General features: G+C 45.5%; 1 long non-coding RNA gene across 3 annotated transcripts in view; it reads right to left on the bottom strand.

Annotated features, from left to right (window-relative positions):
* The window catches only part of LOC134947981 (uncharacterized), an 83012-nt gene extending 58796 nt beyond the window's left edge, over nucleotides 1-24216 (bottom strand). For all 3 annotated transcript variants that reach the window (XR_010182893.1, XR_010182892.1, XR_010182894.1), the window contains exons 1-2: nucleotides 24093-24216; nucleotides 2267-2317 (exon numbers count right to left, since the gene is read on the bottom strand). This is a non-coding gene — a long non-coding RNA (uncharacterized LOC134947981). The remainder of the gene's footprint in view (nucleotides 1-2266; nucleotides 2318-24092) is intronic.
* Between the last annotated feature and the right edge of the window lie 857 nt (nucleotides 24217-25073).

Here is a 25073-nt window from a genome sequence, read left to right as displayed (position 1 = left end):
TATTGTAGAGAATTCACAAACCCTTGCCACGAGTTCCGCAAATAATTGGATTGGAGATATCTCGGCCGCGTGTATTTATGTAACGTCTGCGAGTTTCATGAAACAAAGCCCGCACTTGCAGACTCGTACTTAATTGGATTGATCCCCATCTGTTTCCATAGAGAAAAACAATTAAATTCACTGTTTAAGTGACGCTCACAAGATTCTCTTGATTCAGCACATACTGTACGCACATTCACCCTGCGGCAGAGGAGTCTTTTGCAATGTGGAGGAATAATGCACTTCCATCGGGCACCAGAAGACAAAGGGGTCTATTTACTAAGCATTGGATGGAGATAAAGTGTACGGAAATAAAGCACCAACCAATCAGCCTCTAACTGCCATGTCACGGGCTGGGTTTGAAAAATGACAGTTAGGAACTGACTGGCTTGTACTTTATCACTCTCCAAGACTTTATACATCTAAAAAATACAAACGAAAGAGCGCTATTCACATCCAAAGTGGATTTTATTTTACAATACCAAAATATAGCAAATTTATATGCCGGCCGGCAATGCATATACATATATTAAAAATGACAATGTGGCCACATAAAATCCTAAAAAACAAATAAATGACTGATTATATTCAAAGCAATCCTTTACACATGCATGTTTAAGAATAGCCGTCCCACTAATTAATTTATATCTCCTTATTCCTCAGATATCCAGAATTATTAATATGCTTTCAATCAGCCGGATTTTCTGTGGATATCTTATGTCCAACAATAAAGCAATTATATTCACATGCGCTGCTCACTCTTTCCCCAGCCTCATGCTAGAACGTGCTTATGTCCATGTATCCGTTTAAACTGATTAATGTAGCGTGTGTTAATCATATATAAAGTGCATCCTTGTTCACAGCTGGTTCATGATTTAAAGTGATTAGTGCAGAGGTATTTTTTTGTGACCAAAAAGCGAGTATATCATGCATATACTTATGTTTGTTCACAGTGAGGAAGCCGCCGATACTTGGTAGTAGGCGGAGAAATGCGTCTGTCAGTACCTCCGTTACAAATTACAGACTACAGCAGACGGAAAAGTTATCAGCTGGCCGGCTGTATTTCACCCTTGAGGAGGGGAGCGCTGGATGATTCATCTGCCCACGGACTCCAGATAAGGCCGAGAATACGAGCACCCGCCGGGAGGGCAAAGCACGTTTTCCGTGGACAAAGCGCAAGGTTGTATCTACCATACAAAAAGCCAATCACGGTTAATTAGCCAGGAGGAATTATACCTGCACTGTGAACAAACATAAGTATGTGCATGATATACTCGCTTTTTGGTCACAAAAAATATCTCTGCACTAATCACTTTAAATCATGAACCAGCTGTGAACAAGGATGCACTTTATATATGATTAACACTATCTACATTATTTAGTTTAAACGGATACATGGACATAAGCACGTTCTAGCATGAGGCTGGGGAAAGAGTGAGCAGCGCATGTGAATATAATTTCTTTATTGTTGGACATAAGATATCCACAGAAAATCCGGCTGATTGAAAGCATATTAATAATTCTGGATATCTGAGGAATAAGGAGATATAAATTAATTAGTGGGACGGCTATTCTTAAACATGCATGTGTAAAGGATTGCTTTGAATATAATCAGTCATTTATTTGTTTTTTAGGATTTTATGTGGCCACATTGTCATTTTTAATATATGTATGTGCATTGCCGGCCGGCATATAAATTTGCTATATTTTGGTATTGTAAAATAAAATCCACTTTGGATGTGAATAGCGCTCTTTCGTTTGTATTTTTTAGTTCTTGATTTTAGGGACAAATAACCAATTGCCCCTGAAAGAGCAGCTTCCACATCTGTGGAATCACAGCGCCAGGAATTGCTTGGTTTATATAACTTTATACATCTGTTCCTAAGTACCACCCAATCAGCTGCTGGCTGCCATCTTTTAAACATAGCCTGTAAAATGACAGTTAGATGCTGTTGGCACTTTATCTCTCTCCAAGATTTGATAAATCTCCCCCACAGATTGTAAACTCCACTCAGGCAGGGATTGATGTGAATGACCCAGTTTTTCCTGTACAACGCTACGGAACAAGTGTGCGCTATATAAATATAATAAATTCTAATGAATAAGCCACATTTTCTAGCAAGGCATTTTGACAGCATACTGTACATCGCATGAGTAGGCTGCATAGATATTTCTAGATTCACTATAGTTTCTTGGTACAAAATAGCAAAAGAGGGGAAAATATCACCTGGGACCGCTTAATAATCTATGTTCACTTTGAGTTCATCATCGGTGCAACCTGGGAAGAAAAAAAATTTTAAATCAGCCAACATACAGTGTGCTGCGACGCAAGTCCCCAGATACCGCCGGCTAGCGAGGCAATCAGCGGAACATATTGAAAAATATATTGACATCTTTTACAATTATAGGACTGATATACACACACTTACTAAGGCATGCATGGAACTGACAGAATGATTTTGTCAGAAAATATTACAGCCCTGTACAGCCACCAGCAAAACACAATTCTTACTTCATTATTCCCCCTCTCCTTCTCTCAAACTTCATGAATATGACATATAAATGAATAATTCTTTACATTATATAACTTTTTTTTTTTTGAGCCCGTGATGATAATTATGGAATAAAAAAATGACGACTGGTAAATTATTTACATACATTTATGCAGAGATTATTTTTTTATTTTGTTTTATGGGGGTCATTCCGAGTTGATCGCTAGTGAAAAATGTTCGCAGCGCAGCGATTAAGTGAGAAAGTGGCACTTCTGCGCATGCGTATGCGGCGCAGTGCGCACGCGCGTCGTACTTTTACAACGGGCGATGTATTTTTACACAAGGTCTAGCGACGCTTTTCAGTCGCAATGGCAGCCGCAGAGTGATTGACAGGAAAGGGGCGTTTCTAGGTGTCAACTGACCGTTTTCAGGGAGTGCTCGAAAAAATGCAGGCGTGCCAGGAAAAAAACGCAGGCGTGGCTGGGAGAACGCAGGGCGTGTTTGTGACGTTAAATCCGGAACTAAATGGTCTGAAGTGATCGCAAGCGCTGAGTAGGTTTTGAGCTACTCTAAAACTGGACAAAACAACTTTGTAGCCGCTCTGCGATCCTTTCGTTCGCACTTCTGCTAAGCTAAAATACACTCCCAGTGGGAGGCGGCAGCATTGCGTTTGCACGGCTGCTAAAAACTGCTAGCGAGCAAACAACTCAGAATGACCCCCTATATTCTTACTGGTGCAAATGTGGTGCAAATGGGGGCGTAACCACTTAAGGGACAATTCTGTGTCACCAAAACTTCTTAGAAATTGCAGGGTATATTTTTGGTATATGGTAGCAACGGGATCTGTTCAATTTGCCAGCTGTCGTGATCTCGGCGGTCAGGATGCCGACGCCAGAATCTCGATAGCCAGGAGTGTCGCCAGCTGGAATTCCGGCGCACAGGGGCTATTTCCACTTGTGGGCATTCGCGACACTCATAATAGAGTGAGAATAGAACCTGTGGCATGTGCAGCTCGCCACCGAGTCCGCAAGGGGCCTCGCACCACTCGCCCCACTGTCGTCATACTGCCGGGCGGAATCCCGCTGTCGGGGATATTGACAGCCACCATCATGCCCAGCGGGATTACATATGTCATTTAATTTAATAAAGTTTAAAAGGTATTTTTAAAAATATATTTAAATATTAAATACCCCCACACCAGTGTCCTTAGGCCCCCATTGTCATTTTACTTTCCAGCCCCCATTAGAAATAGCCCCTCCCCAGTGGCTTACGATCCTCTGCATTATCAACCGCCATCCTCCTAGTGGTAATAGACCCCATGGCACAGCCCCCGCTCTCACACCAGTGTCAATGGACTGCCAGTTTAATTATACCCCCCATGAGTAACTATATGTCATCGTTTATTTTTAATATCTCTCCCCCCAGCAAGCAAAAAATGTATGGGTAGCCCACTACTTTACAAAAATGTCTCACGGCGCTAATATGAATGAATAACTTTAAAAATCAAACCTTAATAGAAAGAATTTATATATAATCAGTTGCTGAGTGTCAATTATGGCTGTGTGAGCATAAACATAAATGGATCTCCTATTTCAATAAGAGAACCGACTAGTCAATACTAAAAAACACTGCGCTATTTTTATATATCAGGCTTTAAAATAAAGTGAAGTCACATGTACACACAATATTTTATTTAATAGAACGATCACATTGATCAATATATAGTATAAATGCGATCACCATATAAAATTACTCAATACAAAATGTATATATACACACAGAACTCTATTTTACATATATTTATAGACAAAGCACAATAAACTCCTATTTCTAATGCCGGCTCTTTAAATACTTTTGAATGGAGATAAATTAGATCGTTTTTCTAATCTGAATAGAGATGATAAATGACACCTCACTGCAGTATGATTTTCCCTGTCACATTGTATATATTTTTGTATTATTTTAATCACACCTCACTTACATAGCACTTATGTGCTTCTTATTAACCCTTACTAATTTTCACCTGTGTGCTGCTCTGGGGTAGCCAACCTGTGCCGACGTGATGGGGTCCTGCACCCCGGAGCCACACCTAGAATTAGGGACCCGCAGTGACAGAGATGCCTTGCCGTTCGTCCTGGGGACTTAACCCTATATCTGCAGATATACGCAACTAAGATCTCTGTATTATCTGATCATTATGTAGTGTTATTTCTCACTCAGTGTGCATTAGGGATAGCAAAATGTTTTTCTCTGACCCAGAATTACCCCTCCCTTATAGCACCTGAGTGACATCACAATCTGATTGAGCAGCTTACCAATAAATGTGCAAGGGGAGAGGACTGACTGCTGATGCTTCCGCAGTCCAGCCTCTCTCCCCAAGCATAGCCCTTTGTGGCTGCAGATTGGAAATATTTATATTTTATTTTGTAAGGAGGGGGCCTGGCCACACCTCCTCCATTGGTCACACCCCCTTCCATTACCTGGGCCTGTCAGAGCTGTTGGCTCCCCTGCCCCCCCCCACAGTGCCAAAATATGACTCCCCCCTGTTGCATAACCCCTCCTACTCACCTTGTTGTGAAGCGGACTATGGGGCAGGGGGGGCTGCTCATCAGTCCCCCCTGTTGCATACAGCTGATCTCACCTAATCTCCCCTGCATCACTTCCTTTGCCGCTGATAGCAGCCTCCCAGACATCACTGCCGCAGCCACCAGTAGGCAATCCTCCCCGGACATCATAGACCTGCTTTGCCCAGGGACCCTACTCTGTGTTAAAGACAGCCCTGTGCGGATCCCCAGTGATTAATAACTTGCATAAGTATGACTACTTGTCTTCATAACGCAGCTCAATCTACGTGACCACCTCCAGCTCCTCGAAACAGTTACTGGAGAATCACTATGCTTCTAGCTCTGTGTTAGCAGATGCTCCAGAAAATGAATATGGTACAATGAACAGAAATCTATGTTAGGACACTAAGGCGTCTATGTACTAATCCTTGTAGAGAGATCAAGTACCATCCAATCAGCTCCTTTCATGTTACAGGCTGGGTTTGAAAAATGAGAGGGCCTAATTCAGACCTGATAGCTTTTCTGCAAATTTGCAAGGCGCCCGATTGACGATCGACTGCGCATGCACACGGATCATAGGCCCTCATTCCGAGTTGTTCGCTCGGTAAAAATCTTCGCATCGCAGCGATTTTCCGCTTAATGCGCATGCGCAATGTCTGCACTGCGACTGCGCCAAGTAAATTTGCTATGCACTTAGTAATTTTACTCACGGCTTTTTCATCGGTCTGGCGATCGTAATGTGATTGACAGGAAATGGGTGTTTCTGGGCGGAAACTGGCCGTTTTATGGGCGTGTGGGAAAAAAACGCTACCGTTTCCGGAAAAAACGCAGGAGTGGCCGGAGAAACGGAGGAGTGTCTGGGCGAACGCTGGGAGTGTTTGTGACGTCAAACCAGGAACGACAAGCACAGAACTGATCGCAGATGCCGAGTAAGTCTGAAGCTACTCAGAAACTGCTACGAGGTGTGTAATCGCAATATTGCGAATACATCGTTCGCAATTTTACTATGCTAAGATTCACTCCCAGTAGGCGTAGGCTTAGCATGTGCAAAGCTGCTAAAAACGGCTTGCGAGCGAACAACTCGGAATGACCCCCATAGTGCGCACATACGAGACCAAACTGCAAAAGAATCCAGCAATTTTTTTTGATCGCTAGGTGAACGCAGTCTGATTGACAGGAAGCAGACGTTTGGGGGTGGTAAACTGGCCGTTTTCTGAGAGTGTCAGGAAAAACGCAGGCGTTCCCAAGCGTTTTCAGCCTATTTGTATCGCACAGTAGAGGCATATGTACTAAGCCTTGGAGAGAAATAAAGCGGAGAGAGATACAATACCAATCAACCAGCTTGTAACTGTCATTTTTCAAACCCAGCCTTTAACATGACAGTTAGGAACTGATTGGCTGGTACTTTATCTCCGTCCACTTTATCTACTGTATCTCTAAGGCTTAGCACAGTACATATACCCCTAAAGGTCTCCTAGACCTTCCTCAAACCTATGCCTCTCCTCCCTGATTGCATATCCTCTCTCACTCCCACCTTCAAGACTCCTCCTGAGGGCGCTCACTCACAACACCTGATGAGGATCTCCTCCAACCTCCAATCTTCCTAAATACTCTCTCAAATACCCTCACTTCACTATCCTTACCATACCTGATACCTCTCCAACTGGGTGCTACAGCTCTCTCCCATACTCCACTCACTCCATCAGCTCACTATTGTTCTCTCCCTTTAGTCTATGAACTCTCCTGAGCAATGCCTCTTTAGGACTTCCACGGTAGTTCATGTGTGCACCTTCTCCATCAACCTCTTATGGACTTGTTCTCTGAATTCTCTACGTTTTATTATACTGTCACTGCTGAGCTTGTGGAACCTTACAGATGATGATGTTTACATTGGGCATAAAAATGCAGTAAGTGGGAGTGTAGATTAATGTGATTTATATTTAAAGCTCTGTTACTATTAAGAGTAACAATCAGCTGGTATTGCACAGTAAGGTGGAACAAGAATATTTAAGTTATAGAATGCCCTGGAAAAGAAGGAAACATTCAGGAAGCACCAGGGAACTGCTCTGACATGTATAGAGAGATACCAGATATGAACGACTTCACAGATAGAGGAGCCACTATGCTGATTTTAGTATTGGGCCAAATATGAACACAACAGTGTCTCTTCCTGTTAAGCCTCTGAGATCTCAAATGACCTGCTCGTATAAGCCCTTCACCTGCATCTCAGAGATAAGATATTACAAGTGCCAGACCAGTTCTTGCGTCTTCCTGTGCCATTGATTGCCAGAGGCTACATTCAGGAGTTCAAGAAGCATCCACAATATTTGGGATTAGACAGGCATAACGATGAAGCACATATTATTTATTTACGGTCAAGTACTTATTCCTTTGCAGGCTCTGCGGCTATACCTATGGGAGAATAGGCAAGTTGTGCAGGAGGGATGTTTTAGAGGATGCTTAAAATGCAGTGACCATCATCCAAGTTGCAGGAGTGGTGGAAATAGTTGAAGGACCAATAAACTCATCTGTTTCGTGCTGTCATATAACTCTTGGAGGAATGTTGCGGATGTTGACCATACACTGGGTTTAGCGTAGACCCAGCACAGAGTCTAACAAATCAGTGACCTTCCTCAGAGATCCACAAGAAGGTTTGAGCTTCACTGCACCTGATAAGCAAGTTGCAGCCCACTGACTGGGATCCATTGTATGGGCTGGTGGGTATGAAGGAACTGAGGACAGGCAGTGAGACTGGTCATGGACAGGCATACTGGAGTGTAGCTGAAAGGAACAGGTAAGATCCAGATGGGCATTTTGGTACCAGGTGACAAGCAGAATCAGGTCAAATGAGAAAGTTAGTCGGAACCTGAAAGTCACTAGAAGCAGTACCAGGAGAGTGAGCGAGAAGAATGGTCAGAGGGACCGGGTCAGAACTCAGATAATTGCACTGGTAGGTGACAGAGAACAGATGCTGGAGTATGGCAATGGAGCCTAGTACTATACTGAATAGTGCACAGAGAGTTTAAGTAGGGAGGATATTTGAATTTGGCACGCCTGTCCCTTTAACTTTTAAGGGCAAAGGAGATGCCAGGGTTCCCAGCTGCAGTCAGGGAGAGGGACCTCCAGTCAGCCAGACAGGAAGTCACCTCAGCACGGTGGGCGCCGAACGGGATTAATCAATATTTACCAAGTGGAGACTGTATGTGGGTCTGAATCAGTCCCTCAGTCTATATTTATATCCTGCAATGTGTCATTTTATGCAAAAGACAATTTCTCTGGTCTCAGTAGTGTCACATCGCTTCAGGTGATTTTATAGAATTGTTTTTTTATTGAGCATTTAATGCTTCAGAGATATAACAGCATGGGGATCTGCAGGTGAGACGCCACTGCACCATGCCACCTTTTGTGTATGTCAGCTCTCAGGGAGGCTGCCGAGAAAAGAACAATAATGGGACATTTCTTAATCCGAACATACAAGATTAAATGTATCTATAGGAGAGAAAGGGCTGGTAAGTTGAAAGGTAAAACCCCTGATGTTTCTTGTTTGAAGCGCTGACTGTGACCAGAATAAAATAGCAGATTCTAGAATCAAACCCTCTGGCAAAAAGATATACAATATATATTATACACTTTATATATATATATATATATATATACACACACATGCATACAGTATATATAATATATAAGAAGATATTTATTTTCTTGAGAGTTATTACACTGCATATATAATGGCAAACACTGCAGGTGTATATATTGCTGGACTTAATTACATGCTGTGGTATTGTTTGTGACTCATAAAAGGAAAAGAATCATTAAGTTAAAGAGTTATACTGATTGTACTTCTGAAAATCAAATGTTTGTCGCTCTTTAGGTCGGACCTGGCAGTGCAGAGTTACGTCGCTGCTAATTGGTGGTGTAACTGTCAGTGATAGGGCTTGCGGGGACAGGTGCTTATTGGAACAGCTGTCCTTGCACCGGAGCCAGGGCTGGAGTTTGGACAAGGTGGGACAGGCACCAATCTAGGGCTTGATGGGACCTCCAATTGTAGCACACAGAAGATGAGATTGTGCTCTCTACCAGCCCTCTCCTCCCTCTCTGCATAAGCAACAAAAGTCAATTGGAGGAGAGAGGTGAAAGCTCTTCTGAGGCAAACAAGTTTATGTGAGAGCATCTGATGGGCGTATATAAGGTGCATGGTGGGGACATTTTATGGGTGTATAAAGGGCATGGGGACATCCAATGGACCTATAAGAGGCAAGGGGAGACATTTGATGAAACATAGAATGCGACGACAGATAAGAACCACTTGGCCCATCTAGTCTGCCACCTTTTTTTTTAACCATATTTTTACCTCAAACCTTATTTGATCCTTATTTCTTTGTAAGGAGATCCTTATGTCTATCCCATGCATGTTTAAATTGCTCTACTGTCTTGGCCTCTACCACCTCTGATGGGAGGCTATTCCACTTATCCTCCACTACCCTTTCTGTAAAGTAATTTTTCCTCAAATTTCCCCTGAACCTTCCTCCCTCCAGTCTTACAAGTGGCATGGGGAATATCTGATGGACATAAAAGGGGCATGGGGAATATCTGATGGACATAAAAGGGGCATGGGTAATATCTGATTGGCATATAAGGGGCATGGATGGATATCTGATGGTATATAAGGGACATGTGGGAACTTCTGCTTATAAGGGACATTTCTAAAATCTAATTGCAGTTTGGGGTACTGATGGGCATGTTAGGGGCATGTGTCAATGTCTGATGGCATATAAAGGGCAAGTTGAGTGGTCTGATGGGAATGTGAGAAGGTGTGATAGGAATGTGGGGAGCTTAGATGGCATGTAAGAGTATTTGATGGGCATTTAATTGGCAAGGGGGGAGATCAGACTGGCCTGTGGGGAACCCTGATGGTGTCAGTTTGGGGTACTTATAGCATGTGTAATCTTATGGCGAATGTGAGGGGCTTGTGGCCATTTATGATTTTTCCGCAGCTTATCTGTACAGTATATGTAGGGTCCTCAAACCAGTAACTTGCCCCACCCACTGGATCCCAAGGAGCCTTATTCCGGCTTTCACCAGAATAATAGTAGTTGCTCTGGTAATATGCTATTTGACACTGCAACTCACAGTGAGTCAGATATTAAGTGTGGACGCCCATTGCCACCCAGCTACATTTAGTCGAAGATGGAGATACATCTGACTTCCATGCGACTCTGAAGAGTCCTGCAGATCCGTAAAAAATGCAAATTATTGTCTCAACTGCCTTGGACGCATGTGCAGTGTGAAAATTACAGCTGCGGTCACTTTGCAGGATGCTCAGGATCAGGGTCGATAAGGAACAGCTCTGGTGCTATTGGTACAGGGTTGGTTATCCTAGAGGGGGCCTACATTTTTAGTGGGCCCAATCCCCTAAAGAATATAGCCTGGTGTGCTGGTAGTGGCAAGTTTTGGGGGTAGTGTCGGACTGGGGCACGAAGGACCCACCGGGGGGGGGGGGGGTTCTGTTGTAGGGGCCAATGCTTAAGGGTAGGGCCAGGCTCCACTGGGGCGTGGCCAGCCACCACAGAGGTCTGGCTAACCAATACAGAGTATATGTTCTGTTCCCCTTGGTAAATATATAATAAACCATATTCTTGTGAAGTATAATGTAACATATTTATAATGCATAATTCAAGTGCGCTAGGATAGAGTCTGGAACCTGATCCCTAGAGGAGGAGGAGGAGGGGCCACAAGCAGTGGGGCCCACCGCTGGTTTCCCCTGTTCCCCTGTGGGCCAGTCCGACCCTGTTTGGGGCTATGCCACGGCATTCGTACCCTCGATTTTACCACCATCAGCACTTGTATATGAAGAGAGTAGCCTTCCAGTGAGTAAGCTGGTGTTGTGTGTTAGTTACCGCTGCTGCAGGCGATACATCCGCCCAGTGCGCTGTCACAGATATGTACACTTAAGTTTGACCAGTACCGCTTGTCCGCACATCTGTAGTTAAGTGGATAGTTGGTGCAATGGCAACTGCATTTTGTGGGCAAAGAATAAGCTTTTGTTTAATGTCCCAGTATAGGTGAGGATTTGCTGTTCTGGTAATATTGAATCGCGATGGAACTTGATAGCGTTGACACATGAGACTGAGGATGGCATAGCACTCTTTATAATCAACTACTTGACATGGCACAATCAAACAATCCAGACACTTAAAAAAATTAATGAGTATTTAATTGATGACTAACATAGAAACATAGAATGTGACGGCAGATAAGATCAACTTGGCCCATCTAGTCTGCTCATGTACACACACTTACACACTAGGGTTAAGTTTTTGTTGGAGGCCAATTAACCTATCAGTATATTTTTTGGACTGTGGGAGGAAACTGAAGTACCTGGAGGAAACCCACCCAAGCATGGGGAGAATACACAAACCCCACACAGTGAGTGTTGTGGTAAGAATTGAACCCATGACCTCAGTGCTGTGAGGCAGTAATGCTAACCATTACATCATCCGTACTGCCATCATAAACAGGAGTAAAGTGCTACATACAAATCAATGATAATATACTGTAAAATGCAATCATATTTACAGTTATTTGCCATAAATATATGGTACTATAAGAGCCTGTTTACCAACGAATGACTCTTCATACTGGTTGACTCATGCAGATGGCTTCTTTACTCATCACAAATGTTTTAATAGCACATTTGTTTACATGAGATGGCTTCCTGACACTAGCTATGCCCCACCAGCCCTAGCTGTGGTCCGGTTGCTAGTCAGCGTCGGAAGCCCCACCCACTGGATCCCACAATCCTTTTATCCCTTCACACACTCCAGAGCAATCACACCCAGGTAGGGCATCTGCGTGTAAAACCTCTCCTGTAGGAAAAAAACAGGATTCTTAACCCCGTCTGACCCTTGTCCTAGGGAGGGAGACTTGTTCTAGACCCCAGAACATGGCAAAGTACCCTCTTTGCTACAAAAAAAAAGAATAAAAAATAAATAAATACAGCTGTGTCATCCTGCAGCGTTGCTATAAGTCTCGGCATAGCGTATGTTATTTCGCGAGCGTGTGCAGCACAACAGAAGGACCGGGGGCAGCTGAACAGAGTAGCGGGCAGAAGTGATTGTTTCACATTCATTTGTTGTTTTGGAACTACTAAGTTTCTTGATCCTTTCCTGTGATGATGGTTCACACCCAGCAGCAGCAGCAGCCCTAGTGCACAAGGATTGTTCTTGGGAATCATGGATAGGGGAGTCAGTTTGCCTTTGTAAATTGGATGCAGGACTATGGGGGTCATTTCGAATTAATCGCTCGCTAGCTGTTTTTAGCAGTCGTGCAAGCGCATAGTCGCCACTCACAGGGGAGTGTATTTTCGCTTTGCAAGTGTGCAAACGCCTGTGCAGCCGTGCTCTGCAAAAACATTTTGTGCAGTTTCCGAGTCGGCCTGAACTTACTCAGCCCTTGCGATCACTTCAGCCTGTCTGGTTCCAGAATTGACGTCAGACACCCGCCCAGCAAACGCTTGGACACGCCTGCATTTTTCCTAACACTCCCAGAAAACGGTCAGTTGACACCCACAAACGCCTTCTTCCTGTGAATCTCCTTGCGATTGGCTGTGTGAATGGATTCTTCATTAAATCCATCGCACAGCAATGAACCGTTTTGTACCCATACGATGCGCCTGCACATTGCGGTGCATATGCATGCGCAGTAGTGACCTGATCGCTGTGCTGTGAAAAACGGCAGTGTGCCATCAGGTCGGAATGACCCTCTATGTCTGTTCACTAATGAAGAGGTTGATGATGAAGAAGTTGGCAGTGGAGATTGCATGTGCAGGTATCTATCTGTGCTGCCGGTAGCTTATGGTGGACTCCTTGTTATATATTATATATTTTTTTCAGATTTTGATGTACTTGAATGAACTTGCTGCAAATTATGTTAGATGGAGGAGATGCCTATATAGCTAATATCCCTACCTCTACTTATGTTGGCACTACAAATGGTACAGATGTATTAACAAATGTCAGGATTTGGGTAAATATCTTTCCACACAAAAGTGGTGGCTTTTTTGGTCTTTTGCCCAGGCATGACAATGTGCTTCTTATTATTGGCATGAAGTGCTGCCACTAGTGTAGTAGCTGACTTACTTCTACATCATACTTCCTAATTTTATCATCTTGTTCTTGTCCAACACATTCATCATCATCCTCCTCCTCCTCCTCATTAATGTCTTATACAGTATTCCCCCCAATCCTGTTGCACTTCCAAAGTAGCATCCTCAATTTCCATGTCTAAACTATCATCATCATTACTCATTGTCTCATTTGCTGATGGTTCAGAAATGGTGGAATGAGGCCTCTCTAGACATAGCCCTTGTGGACACTCTTGGACTCTCAGGGACCTGTGAAGTTTGCAAAAATCTTCAGCCTTATTGTTCTTTTTGTGAACTGATTCGCCTGTTGCAGAGGTGACACATCTAGACTCAGGGCAAGAAGGTTGGGCATGTGAGGTTACAGAAGGGGACCACCACTCGTAAAGAAAGTCCATGGCCTGAGCCTTTCCTGCCACTTCATATGTTGTATGGCATGTTGGCAATTTTACATTTTTCGTCAGTAACTTTTCCCTTTATAGTTAGAAGTGATGTTTTCTTCAAGATTGTCAAACATTGTTTAGATTTGGCGAGCCCTTTCTTGCACCTTCTTCTTACTCCTTGACATTTTTTAAATCTTGATTTTGAAGAAGTACTGTGACTGCCAGCTCCTGTTCTTCTTGCTGCGCTAAATAAATATATTCTGACAATATTGATATTGGTATATTACTAGTACAATTTATTATAAAACAGATAATATCACTAGATTCTTATGATCAATATATCATAAAATGCATGCAACATGAATAAAACTTGATAAAACCATACAGTAAGATATAATAAAAAGGGGTTACCCAATTGGCCAGAATTGAAATTATTCGATGAATGGAAGAGTCCGTTCCAAATTGATCCCCCAGATCGATCTGAGTCCGGTATATATGAATATTTAGGAGGTAAGCAGTGTCCCATATGATAGCAATTACCGCTAGAGGAATTGGTGCTCCTGGATTTTGAATGGTGAGCTCCTCATGCAATGCGGATTGTAGAAGTTGTCGGTCCAATCTGCTATTTGGGTCCTCCAATTCGTATATGGCGATCCGGAATTTGTGTGGGGGGTGGTTCGGTCTTCCAATTAGTAGTCTCTGGCTTTGGGTCCCCTGTACACCTGACGCGTTTCGCTGCGTTCAGCTAGCAGCTTTGAAAAAGCTGCTAGCTGAGCAGCACCATTCAAAATCCAGGAGCACCAATTCCTCTAGCGGTAATTGCTATCATATGGGACACTGCTTACCTCCTAAATATTCATATATACCGGACTCAGATCGATCTGGGGGATCAATTTGGAACGGACTCTTCCATTCATCGAATAATTTCAATTCTGGACAATTGGGTAACCCCTTTTTATTATATCTTACTGTATGGTTTTATCAAGTTTTATTCATGTTGCATGCATTTTATGATATATTGATCATAAGAATCTAGTGATATTATCTGTTTATAATAAATTGTACTAGTAATATACCAATATCAATATTGTCAGAATATATTTATTTAGCGCAGCCTTCCATTTTCCTTTGTTTATCTACCTGGTGGGGGTGACTCCCCCTAATTTAAGGCAGCAGCTCGGTGAAACACCTTATACCCAAAGCGCCCGAGTACCCTTGGGTAACCAAACATTCACCTGTTCTTCTATAGACTGATTCATGATTGATTTATACCAGGGCAGGTGTAAAGCTACTGTACTTGAACTTGTAACTACCACCACACCAACTGAATGGACAATGTAATAGGGAAATGGGGGACTATGCAGTTTTATGATAAGACTTGATATTTTTCTTTCAGCTTTTATTATTTTGGGGTGTATCTGACGGGGCCAATACACCAGGTAAATATAGAAATATACACATCCTTCCCTTTAAATATCTAAATTGATTATAAAAGACTTGAGAATTGTTTTAAAACCAGAAAAATATGTCTTCTCTGGGGTGCAGCTCACTCAGGAACAGTGCACTGTTAATTTTGTCAGCTAAGCTTGCAATCACCGTCTCTGCCCTGATACACAACAATTCATACTGCAGTGTATATAGATATCCCTGTGAAAAAAAATTGTAAGTACTGTAAATGCAACTTACTTCATGTAAAAAAACCACACAGGAGACTGTATTGCAGATTGCTTGCTAGTGTCTGACCCTCACAGACACAAATATTAAAGATGCCTACTTTCTTTTCCACCCTTCCTACCCACTCCAACCACCTACAACTCTCTCCAACAATGACTATAGGGGTCATTCCGAGTTGTTCGCTAGCTGTTTCGTTTGCTGCACAGCGATCAGGCAAAAAAACTGCACTTCTGCGCATGCATATGTGGTGCAATGCGCACGCGCGTCGTACTATTACAACGAGCGATGTAGTTTCACACAAGGTCTAGCGAAGCTTTTCAGTCGCACTGCTGGCCGCAGAGTGATTGACAGGAAGAGGGTGTTACTGAGTGTCAACTGGCCGTCTTCAGGGAGTGTTCGAAAAAACGCAGGCGTGCCAGGAAAAACGCAGACGTGTCTGGGCGAACGCAGGGCGTGTTTGTGACATCAAAACAGGAACTGAATAGTCTGAAGTGATCGCAAGTGCTGAGTAGGTCTGAAGCTACTCTGAAACTGCACAAAAATATTTTGTAGCCGCTCTGCGATCCTTTCGTTCACACTTCTGCTAAGCTAAAATACACTCCAAGTGGGCAGCGGCATAGCTTTTGCATGGCAGCTAAAAACTTCTAGCGAGCGATCAACTCGGAATGACCACCTATTTTTCCACAGCTACAACTTACAACCTGCTTTCTGCAAACTCCTATCTAACATGGCAATCCAAATACTCGAGATTGGAAATTTCCATGAAAGTACAGTTATGCCTCGTTTTAGGAACCAAGGGGGTCATTCCGAGTTGTTCGCTCGCAAGCGGATTTTAGCAGATTTGCTCATGCTAAGCCGCCGCCTACTGGGAGTGAATCTTAGCATCTTAAAATTGCGAACGAAGTATTCGCAATATTGCGATTACACACCTCGTAGCAGTTTCTGAGTAGCTCCAGACTTACTCGGCATCTGCGATCAGTTCAGTGCTTGTCGTTCCTGGTTTGACGTCACAAACACCCCCAGCGTTCGCCCAGACACTCCCCCGTTTCTCCGGCCACTCCTGCGTTTTTTCCGGAAACGGTAGCGTTTTTTCCCACACGCCCATAAAACGGCCAGTTTCCGCCCAGTAACACCCATTTCCTGTCAATCACATTACGATCGCCAGAACGATATAAAAGCCGTGAGTAAAATTCCTAACTGCATAGCAAATTTACTTGGCGCAGTCGCAGTGCGGACATTGCGCATGCGCATTAAGCGGAAAATCGCTGCGATGCGAAGATTTTTACCGAGCGAACAACTCGGAATGACCCCCCAAGTGTGGTTCTGTCGGTGTACTCCAAATCATATAACACAAACCAGAATCAGAAGGTGCGAAATATAATTAGATGTTCATATATTGCAATTAATATGGTGGTAGAGTCCAATGTCATTTGATGTATATAAGACTCCTTTTTCCTGCTGGATTCCCATGATAATAGAATAAATAGATGTTCCAAATGGTGCTCCTAAAGGACTAACCCTTTCACCAAAAATTCACTCAACACAAAAGGCCAAATGGCCTAATCAATAAAGAGTAAATAGGAATTTAATATCTACCGGTAATTCTAGTACTTTAGTACCATGGGGTATAGATTGGGTCCACTGGAGCTTGGCACGTTAAAAACCTTCAGTGTGTATATGTGTGTTCTGACTCCTCCCCTCTATGCCCCTCCTACCAGACTCAGTCTAGGAAAAGTGTGCCCGAGGAGACGGGCATAATATGAGAGAAGAACAATATAACAGTGGTGAGGCAACAAGCCAACACACAATCAGAAACGGAAGGAGGGCACTAACCAGAACAGAGGATAGCAACACCAACCTAACCAGGATAGCACAGCTATCCGAACAACAGAACTGGACCGCAACGCCGGTCCAACCAAATACTTACACAGGTAAGCAGGAACGAAGCACTGAGGCGGGTGCCCAGTGTCCACTACGGACTAGGAGAAAAGGAATTACCGGTACGTATTAAATTCCTATTTTCTCTTATGTCCTAGAGGATACTGGGGTTTTGTACTTTAGTACAATGGGGAAGTCCCAAAGCTCCCAAACAGGTGGGAGTGTGCCGAGACCCCTGCAAAGCTGCCTGACCAAAATGCTTGACCAAGGTATCGAACCTATTGAATTTGACAAACGTGTTCGAACCAAACCAAGTAGCAGCTCGGCACAACTGTAGGGCCGAGACACCCCGGGCAGCCACCCAGGAAGATCCCACCGCCCTTGTCGAGTGGGCCTGAAAAGACGTCGGCAAGGGCAAAGCCGCCGAAGTATAAGCCTGTTGAATGGTCTACCGGAGCCAGCAAGCAATAGATTGCTTAGAAGCCGGTCGACCAATGTTGGAGGCATCATTATTATTATTATTACATTTTATTTATAAGGCGCCACATGTGTTTCGCAGCGCCGTACAAAGGACAGTACAGGGAGACAAAACATAGCATTACAGTAAATAAATAACAGAAATAGAGTACAGGTAACAGAGCACCACACGTTCTCAAGACATAATACAGCTAAGGTGTAAGTATTGATGGAGTGATCATCGTACTACTAGAGGCTGGTGGTCATAGATGGAGATGAGCCTTTACTAGCAGGATAAAGATGGTCATTGAGTAGGGGAGAGCTGCGAGTGAAATGTGTCGAGATGAGGGCTTAGATAACAAGAGGAAAGAGGGCCCTGCTCTGAAGAGCTAACAATCTAGTGGGGAGGGGCGACAGACAGATGACAAGAGGTGCAGGCAAGTGGGAGGTAGCCAGATGGCAGTATGCAAGCAAAGCTGAGGTGTTCACGGCATGAGGCAGTGAGCACAGTGAGTCAGATTTCCAATGACGGTCCATCCTTTTGACATAAATTTGCAAAGCCCTGACCACATCCAAGGACTCAGGACTAATGAAAGCGTCAGATAACACTGGAAACACAATAGGGTAATTCACATGAAAGGCTGACATCACTTTAGGCAAAAACTGAGGACGGGTCCTAAGTTCCACCCTGTCTTCTTGAAATATCAAATAAGGGCTCTGACAGGATAAGGCCCCCCAACTCAGAGACACATCTGGCAGACGCCAATGCTAACAACATCACCGTCTTCCAGGTGAGAAATTTTAACTCCACCCTATATAAGGGTTCAAACCAGTCCGATTGGAGAAAGGACAACACCACATTGAGGTTCCACGGAGCCGTCGGAGGTACAAAGGGCAGTTGCAAATGAAGAACTCCCTTCAGGAAAGTTTGTACTACAGGCAACACGGCAAGTTGTTTCTGGAAGAAAATAGAGAGTGCGGAAATCTAAACTTTGATGGAGCCTAACCATAGGCCTATATCCACGCCGGCTTGCAGGAAAAGTAGAAAACTACCAATTCTAAATTCCCTGGGAGAAACCTTTCTACCTTCACACCATGAAACATACTTTTTCCAGATACGATGAGAATGTTTTGATGTGACCATCTTCCTGGCCTAGACTATGGGGGAAATGACCCGTGAGGGAAGACCCTTCCTAGCTAGAATTTCCCTCGCAACTTCCAAGCCATCAAACGCAGCCGCTGTAAGTCTGGATAGACAAACGGACCTTGCTGAAGAAGATCGTTTTGGAGCGGCAGAGGCCAGGGATCCTCCAGAGCCATGGTTAGGAGGTCCGAGTACCACGTCCATCGAGGCCAATCTGGGGCAATTAGAATTGCCTGAATGCACTCCCTTCGTAGTCTTTTGAGAACTCTTGGGTTTAGCGGTAGATGAGGAAATAAGTAAACAAACTGGTACATCCACTGAGTCGTCAGCGTGTCCACTGCAACAGTATGCGGATTCCTTGTTCTGGAACAGTAACGGAATAGCTTCTTGTTGAGTTGAGAAGCCATCAGATCTATCTGCGGACAGCCTCACTGGTGAATTAACTGTTGAAACACCTGGGGATGTAGGCCCCATTTCCCCGGATCAAGGTCGTGCCTGCTGAGGAAGTCTGCTTCCCAGTTGTCCACTCCTGGAATGAATACGGCTGAGGTGGCCCTTGCGTTAGCCTCTGCCAAGGGTAGGAGGATTTTTTACACCTCTTGCATTGCCGCTCTGCTTCTTGTTCGCCACCACCGTGGTGTTGTCCGACTGAACCTTGATCGCGTGATCCTTCAGTAGATGAGAAGCATGCAGAAGGGCATTGTAAATTGCCCTGAGTTCCAGGATGTTTACCGGTAGAACCGATTCCTGTCTCAACCATGTCCCATGGAACTGGGCCCCTTGGGTCACAGCCCCCCAACCCCAGAGGTTGGCATCAATTGTCAGAAGAATCCACGAGTGGATATTGAAACTCCTGCCCTCTAACAGGTGAGGAATTTGTAGCCACCATAATAGAGAAATCTGGGCTTTCGGCGATAAGGTCACTTCCTGATGCATGTGAAGGTGAGACCCCGACCATTTGTCCAGCAGATCCAGCTGAAATGTTCGGGCATGAAATCTGCCGTATTGGATTGCCTCATAAGCAGCCACCATCTTGCCCAGTAATCGGATGAAAAAATGTATGGATACCCTGCGAGGACTGAGCACCAAGCGAACCGTTGCCTGTATAGTCAAAGCCTTGTCCATCGGGAGAAATACCTTTTGAGACACTGTATCCAGTTTCATTCCCAGGAACTGAAGATTTTGGGTCAGTTCCAGGTGAGATTTCTGAAAATTTATGATCCACTAATGATCCGTAAGCAGGCGAGTCGTCAGATCGATGCTGAGCAGCAGACGTTCCGTGGACACAGCCTTTATCAGTAGATGATCCAAGTAGTGATGTGCACCGTAAATTTTTCGGGTTTTGTGTTTTGGTTTTGGATTCGGTTCCGCGGCCGTGTTTTCGATTCGGACGCGTATTGGCAAAACCTCCCTGAAAATTTTTCGTCGGATTCGGGTGTGTTTTGGATTCGGGTGTTATTTTTACAAAAAACTCTCAAAAACAGCTTAAATCATAGAATTTGGGGGTCATTTTGATCCCATAGTATTATTAACCTCAATAACCATAATTTCCACTCATTTCCAGTCTATTCTGAACACCTCACACCTCACAATATTATTTTTAGTCCTAAAATTTGCACCGAGGTCGCTGGATGGCTAAGCTAAGCGACCCAAGTGGCCGACACAAACACCTGGTCCATCTAGGAGTGGCACTGCAGTGTCAGACAGGATGGCACTTCAAAAAAATAGTCCCCAAACAGCACATGATGCAAAGAAAAAAAGAGGCGCAATGAGGTAGCTGTGTGACTAAGCTAAGCAACCCAAGTGGCCGACACAAACACCTGGCCCATCTAGGAGTGGCACTGCAGTGTCAGACAGGATGGCACTTCAAAAAAATAGTCCCCAAACAGCACATAAAAAAAGAGGCGCAATGAGGTAGTTGAGTGACTAAGCTAAGCGACCCAAGTGGCCGACACAAACACCTGGCCCATCTAGGAGTGGCACTGCAGTGTCAGACAGGATGGCACTTCAAAAAAATAGTCCCCAAACAGCACATGATGCAAAGAAAAAAAGAGGCGCAATGAGGTAGCTGTGTGACTAAGCTAAGCAACCCAAGTGGCCGACACAAACACCTGGCCCATCTAGGAGTGGCACTGCAGTGTCAGACAGGATGGCACTTCAAAAAAATAGTCCCCAAACAGCACATGATGCAAAGAAAAAAACAGGCGCAATGAGGTAGCTGTGTGACTAAGCTAAGCGACCCAAGTGGCCGACACAAAGACCCAAGTGGCCGACACAAACACCTGGCCCATCTAGGAGTGGCACTGCAGTGTCAGACAGGATGGCACTTCAAAAAAATGGTCCCCAAACAGCACATGATGCAAAGAAAAAAGAGGTGCAATGAGGTAGCTGAGTGACTAAGCTAAGCGACCCAAGTGGCCGACACAAACACCTGGCCCATCTAGGAGTGGCACTGCAGTGTCAGACAGGATGGCACTTCAAAAAAATAGTCCCCAAACAGCACATGATGCAAAGAAAAAAAGAGGCACAATGAGGTAGCTGTGTGACTAAGCTAAGCGACCCAAGTGGCCGACACAAAGACCCAAGTGGCCGACACAAACACCTGGCCCATCTAGGAGTGGCAATGCAGTGTTAGACAGGATGGCACTTCAAAAAAATAGTCACCAAACAGCACATGATGCAAAGAAAAAAAGAGGTGCAATGAGGTAGCTGTGTGACTAAGCTAAGCGACCCTAGTGGCCGACACAAACACCTGGCCCATCTAGGAGTTGCAATGCACTGTCCTACTACTATATATATACTGCGCACAACGTAAATGCACCACAGGTATGGATGGATAGTATACTTGACGACACAGAGGTAGGTAGAGCAGTGGCCTACTGTACCGTACTGCTATATATTATATACTGGTGGTCAGCAAACTGTGCAAAACTGAAATGCACCACAGGTATGGATGGATAATAGTATACTTGACGACACAGAGGTAGGTAGAGCAGTGGCCTTCTGTACCGTACTGCTATATATTATACAAGGTGATTCATCGCGCCCTACGGGCGCTCTTCACACCGTCGTAAGGGGCTACGCCCCCGTAATCTTGACAGAAAAGTGAAGGTGTAGAATAGGTGTTGTATACTTTGTTGTGGAGGAATGGGAGGTTTGTTCGTGGGTAGATGTAGTATGACAAAAGGGAATGTGATGGTGAATGGGTGAACACTGTCTTCTGTGTAGGAATTTGGTCTAGGGGTGTGGGCTTGGTGAGGTTTTAGGAGGTGTGGTAGTTGGTGGAGTGGGATGTGTGTGCTGTAGGGTGAGTTTGTTGGAAGGTGGCATGGGTGTGTGTTTTATGTTTTGGGTGCTTTGTGTAGGGTATTGCGGTGTGTGGGTGGGAGTTTGAGGGGGTGGGGGGGAGCATGAATTGGCATGTTGGTGCTTGTGTATGTGACGGGTGCATTGTGGGAAAAGTGTTGTGGTGATGGGTTGACAGAATGCGTGGCCTGTATAGGGAGGGAGGTGGGTGTGTAGTAGGGGTAGTGTGGTGTTGCAGGATTATGGAGGGTGTGGAAGGTAATGTGGGTGTTGGAGTGCAATTGTAGAGGGGTAAGTGGTTGTGTGTGTGGGTTACTAAAAAGGGTTGAGTAGTGATGTATGGTGTTTGCGGAATAGCGTGGGGGTGGGTGTCTGCTGCTATACTGGATGTATTGGTTTAGGGATGAGGGATGGGGGTGGTGACAGGACGTGCAGTGTGTGATGGAGTTGTGGTTGTGGGTGGTAGGGGGATGGAGGTGGAGGTGTGCATGGGTGGAGTGTGTTGATATGTGATGAATGGGTGGAGGGTATTTTTCTTTGGGGGGTAGGGGTGTGTGCAGGGAAGGTGTGGGCATTAGGTGAAGGTAGAGGTAATTGTATTTGTGGGGGGTGAATGCAAACCCCCCCTCCACCAACTTCCACATGCAGACACTGATGGGCCAGACACCCCCCACCCTGACTGCTGCATAAGTGAGCAGCATACACTTGCCACCCTAACCCCATAGCACCAAAGCCACCTGGGTCACAATCCTAGCAACACCTCCCACATCCACCCGTGGTAGGGCGACGTACCAGGGGTGGGTAGACAGCAGTACCCACAGTATCCCTCCGGTCATCTGTACAAAGCCACAACGTAGCACACCCACCTTCCCCACCTTGGCGGCACAGACAGGCGCAAGCAAGAACGCTGCAAACCCCCCCACCATGTGTTGGCTTGCAGGTGCGCGGCGGACTCACAGTGTCGGCAACAGGGGCGCCACACTGACGGTTCCTGGGCTCCCCACTACAAACTGTCATACAGGCGACTCCGTCCGACACTGTATCGGGAGCCCCCTTCAGCGCAACGGCGGGACCCAGTGCACTTCCACAGCACCGTCAGCCGCACGTGTGTGGTTGCGGGTGACAGGCCTGTTGGCAGTCCTGGCCCCAGCGGTAGTTGTAAAAAGAAATGGCTCCCCTCGCAGCAGTATCCATCTGCACCCCCAGGCAACAACTAAACAGGCACACAATAATAGATGGGCATCCCCCCCCCCACAATATCAGCCATCCTCCTCCCAAAATATCAGGCATCCCCCCCCATAATATAAGCCACCCCCCTCCCCCCCTTCCCCCAAAATATCAGCCATTCCCTTCTCTTCTCCCCCCTCCCCCCAATATCAGCCATCCTGCCAAGGTGGGGGGGGGGGGGGCGCTGCTGCTGGCTCGTAAGCCAGAGATCTTATTGAGTGGCTGAGTAGTTGGTGGCTGGGTGGGGGTGCGGGTGGATGATGGTGGGAGGGGAGGGGGTTGGTTGAAATTTGCGCTGGGGGATCCGGGGGTGGGGAGAGCCCTGTCGTCCGCACCCAGACAGTTGCGGGTGACGGCCGTGTGGAAGTGCAGAGGGAGCGGGCGTTGTAGTGAGAGAGGCTGGCGGTAGACTCTCGGCCAGCTGCTTGACATAGTTTGTGCTGCGGTCGTGGGGAGGGGGGGAGCGGTCTGTGCGGGCGGTGCGTGGACGGCGTTTTGCCGTGAGTGTGTGTCCGGGGGCCGGCTTCAATCTGACGGATGATAGGGAGGGTTAGCGGCGTCCTTGGTTGCGGCTGTATGTTCGCTCGTGGTGGGGAAGGTGTGTGCAGATGAGGGGAGGGGTGGTGTGGGGTGCGCCTGGCTGGGTGCCCATGCTAATCTGACGGATGGTAGGGAGGGTTAGCGGCAGCCTCGGTTGCGGCTGTATGTCCCGCCGTGGTGGGGAAGGTGTGTGTAGATGAGGGGAGGGGTTGTGTGGGGTGCGCCTGCCTGGGTGACCATGCTTACCTGGCAGTGTGGGCCGTCTGTGCACTGGGAATGGTGGGTGCAATCTCTGGCTGGTGCTCCCTTCTGCTAGTGGTGTGCTGACACTGGGACAGGCAAGGAGCTGCTAAGTCCGCCCAGGTCTGTGACTCCACCCAGCGTTAGAAATGCAGGCACAGAGTCACAGGGCTAATATATAGGAGATACTGCTGGTCAGCAAACTGTGCAAAACTGAAATGCACCACAGGTATGGATGGATAGTATACTTGACGACACAGACGTAGGTAGAGCAGTGGCCTACTGTACCGTACTGCTATATATTATATACTGGTGGTCAGCAAACTGTGCAAAACTGAAATGCACCACAGGTATGGATGGATATTATACTTGACGACACAGAGGTAGGTAGAGCAGTGGCCTACTGTACCGTACTGCTATATATTATATACTGGTGGTCAGCAAAATTATGCACTGTACTCCTACTATATATACTACAATGCAGCACAGATATGGAGCATTTTTCAGGCAGAGAACGTATAATACTGGTGGTCCCTGGTCAGCAAAACTCTGCACTGTACTCCTCCTATATAATACTGGTGGTCCCCAGTCCCCACAATAAAGCACTGTGAGCACAGATATTTGCAGCACACTGAGCACAGATATGGAGCGTTTTTCAGGCAGAGAACGTATAATACTGGTGGTCACTGGTCAGCAAAACTCTGCACTGTACTCCTATATAATACTGGTGGTCCCCAGTCCCCACAATAAAGCAGTGTGAGCACAGATATTTGCAGCACACTGAGCATAGATATGGAGCGGTTTTCAGGCAGAGAACGTATAATACTGGTGGTCACTGGTCACTGGTCAGCAAAACTCTGCACTGTACTCCTCCTATATAATACTGGTGGTCCCCAGTCCCCACAATAAAGCAGTGTGAGCACAGATATTTGCAGCACACTGAGCACAGATAAGGAGCGTTTTTCAGGCAGAGAACGTATAATACTG

The sequence above is a fragment of the Pseudophryne corroboree genome, chromosome 8 (assembly GCF_028390025.1).
Source record: "Pseudophryne corroboree isolate aPseCor3 chromosome 8, aPseCor3.hap2, whole genome shotgun sequence".
NCBI classification, from domain to species: Eukaryota; Metazoa; Chordata; class Amphibia; order Anura; family Myobatrachidae; genus Pseudophryne; species Pseudophryne corroboree.
The sequence above is the reverse complement of the archived record's forward strand: the minus strand, read 5'-3'. Positions and strand labels throughout refer to the sequence as shown.